Source organism: Magnolia sinica, chromosome 15, assembly GCF_029962835.1.
Source record: "Magnolia sinica isolate HGM2019 chromosome 15, MsV1, whole genome shotgun sequence".
Taxonomy (NCBI): domain Eukaryota; kingdom Viridiplantae; phylum Streptophyta; class Magnoliopsida; order Magnoliales; family Magnoliaceae; genus Magnolia; species Magnolia sinica.
Window position 1 is genome coordinate 8,360,394 of NC_080587.1, and position 7,463 is coordinate 8,367,856.

Consider the following 7,463-nt stretch of genomic DNA (forward strand, 5'->3'; position numbering starts at 1 on the left):
GAGATGGGAATATTGAGAGAGGAGAAGAAGAAGGAGGAGAGTTTGGGAGAGATGATGTGTTGGGCTTGCTTGCTCTAACACATAATATTTTATTATGATAAAGCATATAGTACACTGCAGGAGAATAGGGAAGTGTGCACACTAACCACGCACAATAAATACAATACACTAGCATTCTCTATAGTAGTCATCTAAGAGTTGTTTACAAGTTTATGTAAGATTAGACGTCTTTTTACTATTTTTAATATTTTTAACGGTTTTAGGGAAGTTTCTTATTTTGAGACGGATCATCAAGTACATCGTAAGCAACACATCATTTAATAATATTAATTTTATTATCATTTTAGAGATTCTCTTTCTTGAGGATTCAGGGCTATTTATGAGAAGAATAAGGTGATCTCTTCTCTTTTCTCCACACACCCACTACGTCAAGCTCTCGTAAGTAATAGCCAACAGATGAGCAGCACCAAGATTATGAAGTATGAGGAGAGAAAATAGAAGAAAAGAACTGCTAATGTATATCATCCTCCAGTTCTATTACTAGCTTCCAAGTTTAATGTAAATGAACTTACAGCAAACTTATATCATTTTTTGCTTCTCCAGATTGTATGTTGCATGAAAAGGCAGATACCTGGAACATCAGACAACACCAGGAATGACCTAAACAGTGCTTGCCAAAGTCTACTTTCTTAGCATGCTTCAGAAAGTTCAGAAACAGAGATGAAAAGAGAGGAAGTACTTGCAGACAGGCTGTTTCCAAGCCAATAATCCTCCAAATGCACCTACATGGTGCAATAATCAAGAACTGGGATGTCCATATGTGGGTCCCACTATTAATGTCTGCTGACCTGAAAATCATGCTGTTCTGCTCATAATGTGTGCTCACACATATACGTAGGCAGCGTCTTACTCAAGTGAATGCAGATAGGCGGCTCCGATAAAATTCTTCATTTCTAAGATGAGATTATTAAGATTTTTTTCAGATGTTCAATCGAATTGAATAGTGAGAACAGCATTTATTAATGAGTAAATGACCACAGTGGGCTAGCCTCACTCCATTCATAATGACAGAGTAGCAACCTGAATTGGAATTACTAATGTCTCAGTCCTACATGCAATTAAGGGTCTGGTTGTCGCTAGGAATTAAAATGATGACAAATGAATTGTAGTTCAGTTCATTGAACATCCAAACACACCTTCAGCACTAAAACAATAGCTAGCATACCCAGAAAGGAGGATGGGCCATGGCCTATTATCTCCCTTATCGGATGAAATCAGTCATCCAAAAAAAAAAAAAAAAAAAGGACAAATACAACCACCAGTCCGCAACGTAAAGAACAGTGAGGACATCCACTGGTGAAGAATTTTGGGTATCCCCCATTCACCATGGGGCCCACCAATCGACACAAGCAAATTCTCATTCTAACATATATATTTAACCATGGATGGACAATTGCCCAAAAGTCACTTTGTTTTAAACGATGCTAATTTTCTGATTTCTGCTATTGAATTTGGATTGCTGACAGTTTTACTTTTATCTGTCCACCAATTTGGTGGTTGGGATATGCTCATCTAGTGGGATTCTTGATTTAGAGGAGTCAATATTGGAATGTTATTTGAAATTTGATTAATCTTGTTAGATGGAGTATTTATTTTGCACCCTCAGGACATCATCGTATCTTTGTATATTCAAAAACTAATCGTCAGGGAGGCCATTCTCTCGTTTACACACCATTTTCCTGAAATTCCTTTCTCTACGACAAATCTCAATTATATAAGGCTGTTGTTTGGATTGCTCAATGGAACTGAGAAATCCAATGAGTTCTTGTATTAGAGATCTTGTTCTCTAATAAATAAAGAAATCATGATAACAATAACTATGTATGTATCAAAGCAGCACGTGCATATCATCTAATTAGAGACGACTCGACTCGCCCGACTTGTTTAGACCAGACTCGATCCGAACCGAGCAGGTGAGTCGATCCAAACCAAGTAGACTTCGTCCAATCCGAACTCAAGGCGAGTCGAGTTCAGGTCACCCAGTAACTCGACTCAACCCGAAATCCAACTCAGCACTAACTCAACTCGATCTGAAACCTGACTTGTGTGTGTGTGTAATATCCCATATTTGACATTTCAAATCTGAGATGTTGTGTAGCCGATGGAGAGGCTACAATTCTGGCAGGTGCACCTAGGTTTTGAGTTGTGATTTCAGCCCATGGATAACTGTTGCACCCGGCCCAACTTGGTGCCAACTCGACCTGACTTGGTACTTGTGACCGGGTTGGACTCTATCTGGATTAGTCCAGGAAAGACTTGGACTCGGATCAGGTCAGGCATGCTGGACTTGGTACCGAGTTTGGGTCAGGTCTGTTTCAAAACCGGATCGAGTCGGGTCAGCCCTAGCTAGGCCCGACTCGACTCGATGCCCAGCTCTACATCTAATCCATCCATCGGACATGCATGTGCCTCTGTACACGGAACAAACCTGAACCTGACCTATTGTCACCCTGTACATATGAGAATCTCTTCTATACATGGTTTAGGTTGGACCATTTGATGTAACCCTTTGAAGATGTGACTATTGCTAACTCTGTTTAATTATTTTATTAACTACTTAAGAGGCTTTTTAACCCCATTCTCACCACTTTCACATGCACGTCTACTGGCATGCATACAGAAGACACAAGCTGTGTATCAAGTGGGTCCCATCATCTACTGGAATCCAACCTACCCTTGGCTCAAGGATCTTGTAGTTCCTTCTGTAACATGGAGTTTGTAAATATGGGAGCCATGATCTGATGATCCAGATCATTGATCTGAAGGATCGGTATTGTTGTCTCAAAATAGTTCAATGTTGGAACGATCCTAACCCTTGAAGCTATGGCTCAAATACGTCTCTTAATAACGAGAAGCTAGCACAGCACGTGGGAAAGAGAGCAGATGGGAGCATGGCTTTGAGATGTGGCCCACTCATCACATGGGGCCCGCAGTTAACATACCCTGTCCTGACTTTGGATGGAGTATGACCCAAAGAAAAAAAATTGCAGTGAGGAGATAGCACTAACCATCTGATTGATTTTCCCCTTGAATCCCACCACTCACTATTTTACTTTTAACCATCCATTTGAGATCCATTAATTGGATGGCCAGGATTGCCTGATCAGTAAAATTTTATAGACAGGCTCCATCCATAATGGGACCCATAGTTTGGATGGTCTGGATAGCTATAAATCAGGGCCGCATGTGAGGAGGACGAGTCACTTCCTCACGTGAGTCCTACCCCTATTTATGGATTATCAAACCATGTATGAAAGCATGGTGGGTCCAGCATCCTAGAGGCATTGGATAAAAACAAGAATAACATTCCACGAGCCAATTGGATCCATGCACGCAGCAGAAAGAGGAGGTCCAATCTACTCCACATGTCTGATTAAGGAGCAAGGTTGTCAATGACCGGGACTGAAAATTCTAGAGTTCTTGGCCCAGTAGGCCCACCTTGATCAGTTCAAGATAGGGGTGGAAATAGCTCGGGTTCAGGTCTGGGTTATTTGGGTGGGTGACTTGTGGTATTGAACCGGATCAGATCTGACTGAGTCCAAGATGACTTGGAGACTCATTAACTCATCCGATTCTTGAAACCATGAGGCAATGGTTAGGCCCAACCCATTTAATTGTAATTCAGTTGGGCTCAATCCACTGGACCTGACCTGCACAACCACACTCAGGTTTAAGTAGGTGTCTCAGGCAGGTTTGTGTTTTCATTATTCCCAAACTCATCTGAATATGATCAACCCGAATACAAATGAGGTTGGTTTTTTCCAATCCTAAGCCAAACTTAGGACCTCGACAACCTAACCCGAACTCAGCTTGGGTCAATTGGGTTTGGTTTGACCCAAACACAAGTTGCAGCATTAGGTTTAAGAATGGAACATGGGGACCATTACAGACTAGGTTGGATGGGTTCATCTACCCAACCTATTAATAATTTATATGGCTGGGTTGGGTCAGGTTAGATATGGTTCAACCCTATGCTAACCCACTACCAATTTAGCTTAATGCAACTAAATATGCGTAAATCTGAGTAGTCGATCTTATGACCACTCAATTGCTGTTGAAGGAGACCGGTTCATCAAATAATAAGCTGTATTAACAGTCTCAGTCAATAAGTCTTTGCCCAATGCAACATTACTTAACATGCATGGGGCCCTCTCCAAGAGAGTCTGATTCATTCGCTCAGCCACACCGTTTTGCTCGGGCGTGCGACGCACTGTGTTGTACCTGATGATCCCTTCATCCTTACAATAATCATTAAACTCAGTGGAAGTAAATTCTCTACCATTGTTAATCCTTAAAACTTTTATTTTTCGCCCTAACTATTTTTTTATCATTGTCTTCCATTGTTTGAATATGGTGAAAACTTCGAATTTACGTTTCATGAAGTAAACCCAAACTTTCCTTGAGTAGTCATCAATGAATAAAACAAACCATGACGATCCCCCAATACAACTGTCTCATGGAAAGTCAAAACTTGAAACACATGTTAGTGATCCAAGCCCTTCAACACACTGGTGTCATGATGAATGTGTCTTCACCTACTATCAGTTTTGTCCATTCATTAGGCGAGCCACACTTATATTGAGAAAATGGATGCAGTTTTATCCATTCATTAGGTAAGCCACACTTCGATTGAGAAAACGGATGCTTAAAAGATTGATAAGATGATAACCAATGGTACATGAGTGCACCACTAATTCACCATATTAGTGGACTGACCGAACTTTTACACTTGGACACTTTCACCAAGGGGTAGTAGACCTTACGAATGGAATGGATCTCACACGCGTATGCAACACTAGCACACGTGAGGGCCCTTATATTTGTCCTCTGTAGAAGTGCATCCACAAGTAGGACTAACTCCTTCAAATGTAAAATTTCTATCCACTTTCTAATATTTTCAATCCTATGTTTACTTTATTTATGTAATATCTCCACAATAGCCAAAGAACAGGCGGATGTTCATAGGAATGTATATACCGATGTATTGTATACATAACCTTCTCGAGAAGCTCAGTTAACAATTATAGCATTGTGGATATGTGCAGGATTTGCAAAATTGGTTACAGCTTTTGCAAGAAATGCTCACTGATGAGAAGTATAGATTGAGGCAGAGTTTTGTCTATCGCTATAGTTTCTTGGACTTCAAAGTTGTTGCATTGCTTGTGTTTGTATTTCATGCATACAAGCAAACACTTGTAGCCTACATGTTTGTGTGAGCATAAAAGTGTTTTTTACCAACCATCCCTTATTGACTTGGCATGAGAACAGAATAATGGAAATTCGCAAAGCATTACATTTTTATTTTTTATTTTTATTTATTTATTTTGGCAGTTGTTGAACCGTGCCAGGAAATGTCAATAATGCAGCCCAATTCGGAGTAATGGAAGAATCTCCGATGAAATCTCTTTATTCACATTGAGAACACTAGGTAATTGTACTTTCTTCGTTTTCAACATTTGTATGCTATAGCTCGCACTGGGACAAAGGCTAAAAAGATGACGATGATAATATATTTGTGAGCCTTTGCATGTCCTTGTATTAGATTCTCCATATTCGAAATGGAGAATAATCTATTTATACAAAGCTATGCATCATTCCTTCCCATCAAGGCTATAGGATCTATTAGTTTTGATTTTATAGTAATTCAAACAGTAATATTAGTAGATATACTTCTGAAATTGTTTAGCAACATCTACAGAGACATCACTGTCGGCGGTTGCCTAATCAGGGCAATATATGGGAGCTAGTGAAGATCTCAACTTTTCGATGGCTCAATGGTACATACATGGTTTTCTAAATTCATATGAATAATGACCAATTCATACATGGTTTGGGGTAAAATATTTAATCCAAAGTTACTGTTGTGTTGCAGAGATGGCGCATACTTGAAGTTTCGGATACAGGTCAAATCTTGATCTCTAATCTTCCTATGGATGACCTGACTACAATTTTGCACCTTGCAACAAATACCATTCTATGAATGGATTCGACCAAACTTCCATCGGATACAACAACTTGGATTAGAGAAGCCAGACCTGGTACCTTTCATCCCTTTCATGTTCAAGTATTCGAGGGAAAAGGGGATGCAAGTCGAAGTAATGGTTGTCTACTCTGCAATTGAGGCTCCGTGGCTTAGTCCATTCATGGATGTGGCCCACTAGACTGCATGGACAAATGATCAAGACCACCAACCATCGGGCCTGATCACAACCGTGGACCATTTGTTTTTCTTTTTGGGGTTAAAATGCTACTTCCTTGTGCAGAATCAGAGATGGAGATGTAGGGCCCACCTGAATTGGCATAAGGGCATGATCCTGATTGTGCCCTGGATGATTGCCTTTCCAAATAGACCGTTTATTCTATTTATAAACGTGTGTTTAAAACCTTAGGATTTTTGTCATGCATCTATCTGAAATGTTTGTAACTTGAAAGGTCCCTGTTCTGGTACTCCACACGCACGTGGTGATCCTATCTGTGCATCTTGTAGACTGCACCAATCGGTAAAAACATACGCTGCAGTTGAACATATGAAATTCCAGGAATAAGGTGTACTGCTAAGCAGCTAGCAAGATATTTTCTCCTCCCAACTATAGTGGGCCCAGCAGTGGTGATAGTTGTGTGTATTACTTTAAGGTAATTAAATAAAAATAAAAATACACAAGCTAGATTACGTTAATGGGAACTAGCAAGCAAAAGGATGGTGCCTAAGGTGGGCTTCACTATGTGAAATCTACCCCAATCAACAGTTGCATCACCTTATCTTATGTTCAGAAATAAAAAATAAAAAATAAAAATCAGTCTCATCTGTAATTTAGGTGAATCACATGATTGAAAGAAGTGTACAATGCAATACTCACCCTTCAAATTAATTTTCTTGGTTTGTCCCACCTGAACGACAGATGGACCTAAATTTTGGACACTATTTTAAAATTTGACATGGAATCTAATAATTAGAGTGAATTTTCTATAATCTCATTAGTGGCCTGCAAAAATTAGGGTACATGTCTCTCCGCTAGTTGTTTCGAGCGCGGATTAGGTACCACCCTCGCCTGTTCGGACAGGACAGGGGAGGCTTCGAGGGACACTGAGAGGCTACTGTGATGTATGAATTCTATCCACACCATTCTTCTATTTTTTCCATAACATTTCAGAGCACTCGACCAAAAATAAGTCAGATATAAGTCTGAAGTGGACCACACCACAGGAAGCAGGGGTGCGAAGAATGCCCACCATTGAAACCTTTTTAGGGTCCACCATGTTGTTTATTTTCCATCCAACCTGTTGATATGGTCATATACACTTGGAAAAAGTGAAAAAAGCAAATATCATCTTCATCCAAAACTTATGTGGCCACCAAGAATTTTTCATCGATAGGAATTTAATCCACAATTTGTGGTCCATTT

General features: G+C 40.0%; 1 long non-coding RNA gene across 1 annotated transcript; it reads left to right on the top strand.

The window, feature by feature from the left end:
* Positions 1-4,812: 4,812 nt before the first annotated feature.
* LOC131227441 (uncharacterized) lies at positions 4,813-6,248 on the top strand. The gene is made up of 4 exons (XR_009162276.1): positions 4,813-4,928; positions 5,106-5,488; positions 5,759-5,837; positions 5,933-6,248. It is a non-coding gene; the product is annotated as an uncharacterized LOC131227441 (long non-coding RNA).
* The last annotated feature ends 1,215 nt before the right edge of the window (positions 6,249-7,463 follow it).